Below are 2,450 nucleotides of genomic sequence, written 5' to 3' on the forward strand. Positions count from 1 at the left end.
AAATACTTCAGATTCTACTTCTGAAATTTTCTTAGAGAATTACTTCTCCATCATCTTTACTATTCTCCTCTAATATGTGCTTTAATCATCATTCACCTTGACTATGGCAAGAGTCTCTGACATAGATCTATGTCCTGTCTATTTCAAATTAATATGCTATTCTACAATCAAAGTAATCTTTCTAAAAATGCAAATATTGCCTCATCACTTCCATGTTTAAAATATTTAATTGTGTACAAAATATTTTCAGAATAAAATAAGCATTTTAAAAGAAATTACATAAAGTAGTTTCTTCCTTCTGCCTCATTTCTCAATATTCTTTGCTTTAAGTGTTATTCTTCATCAACTTTAAAGATATTGTAATTTCCAGAATATATCATGAAATTTCATAACTCCCTTAATCAGGACATATTCTAAAAATAAAAATTGATTGTACAATTGAGGTATTATCATGGGTCAAATAAGTACTGTGAACAGTAACTGGACAGAGTATTTCTGATTGTCTTCTTTTCTTAGTCCACACATCTCTTGTCCCAAACAAGTGTATTTTTCTGCTTTAAATAAAAATTCTGGAGTTCAGATGATGCAACAAATTAGAAAATAAAGACCTAGAGAAATTAAGTCTTAAAATCTTTGTAATGTTAAGAACTGGGATTTCTAAAACCCTAAAACCTTCATCATGTGGAGTGGGTAAAGAAGTAACTTTTAAAAGTATAAGAAGAAATAAAGTTTTTGGAAAAGCATGGCATATTGCATAGTAGTTAAACTTGTGAACCTTGGAGGCAGAAAGTCTTAAGTTATATCTTTGCTTCGCCATTTATTAGGCATGTAACATGAGCAGTTATTTGACTCTTCTATGCCTCAGTTTCCTTAAATATGAACTAAGAAAAATAATAGTAATTATTTTATACAGTTATACTGAGGATATTGTGCGTGTGTGTGTGTGTGTGTGTGTGTAGTATCTTTTTATAAATCTTCCTGGCACATAGTAAGTACTCAGGAGTTACTATTATTGGGGAAAAGATGCAATAAAATACATTCTTAATGTTTCTATATATAATGTTTTAATGTTTCTATATATCATAGAAAATTTACTTCTGATTACCCATATAAAAAATAAAGAGTTTCCAATGTTCAGAACAAATGTCTCTTACTGCAATTGAGAAATGATGATTTGCTATCTCTCATATTTAGGGATTTTTTTTCCTTCTTTATCTGCATTGTGTTTAATTCTAAAAAAAGTAAATTGTGTATTATGATGTAGTACACATTGAATAACATGAAAAACTTGCCACATAGTAAAAACGATGCAAAACACAGTCTATACTTTTCTGTGCATTTTTGTACATTATCTAGCAATAAAGTGGCTTTCTTTACACCTTAAAGAACTGGAGAATCAACAACAAATTAAGCCAACCCCCCACATAAGAAGGGAAGCAATCAAGATTAGAACAGAGATCAAGATAGAAACTAGAGATACAGTAGAACACATCAACAAAACTAGGTGATTTTTTGAAAGACTCAATACAAGCAATAAACCATTGTCCAAACTAATCCAAAAAAAAAGTTAATAAAATTAATAAAATTATGAATGAAAAGGGGGAGATCACCACTAATATGAAGGAAAGAGAAACAATCATCAGAAATTGTTACCAACAGTTATATGCCAATAAGTTAAGCAGCCTAGACAAAACAGATGAATTCCTGGAAACTAATAAACTTCCAAAACTGAATCAGGAATAAATTGACAACCTGAATAGACCAATATCTGTAAAGAGATTGAAGCAGTGATCAAAAACCTCCTAAAAATCTAGAGCCCAGGACCTGACAGATTCCCTGGAGAACTCTATGAAACGTTCAAAGAAGAAATAATACCTATTCTCCTGAAGCTGTTTCAAAAAACAGAAACAGAAGGAAAACTTCCAAACTCTTTATGAAGCCAACATTACCCTGATCCCCAAACCAGGCAAAGACCCCACCAAAAAGGAGAACTTCAGAACAATATCCCTGATGAATACAGATGCCAAGATTCTCAACAAGATCCAAGATAACAGAATCCAACAGTACATTAAAAAGATTATCCACCATGACCAGCTGGGATTTATCCCTGGGATGCAAGGGTGGTTCAATATTCACAAATCAACCAATGTGACAGAACCAATCAACAAGAGAAGAGAGAAGAACCTCATGGTCCTCTCAATTGATGCAAAAAAGGCATTTGACAAGATACAGCATCTGTTCCTGATCAAAATGATTAGAAGTATAGGAATAGAGGGAACATCCGTCAACTTCATAAAATCTATCTATGAAAAACCCACAGCAAATATCATCCTCAATGGGGAAAAGCTGACGATCTTCCCTTTGAGATCAGGAACATGACAAGAATGCCCACTCTTGCCACTTTAGCTCAACATAGTACTATAAGTCCTAGCAATAGCAATCAGACAACA

This window comes from Mustela erminea, chromosome 8 (genome assembly GCF_009829155.1).
Source record: "Mustela erminea isolate mMusErm1 chromosome 8, mMusErm1.Pri, whole genome shotgun sequence".
NCBI classification, from domain to species: Eukaryota; Metazoa; Chordata; class Mammalia; order Carnivora; family Mustelidae; genus Mustela; species Mustela erminea.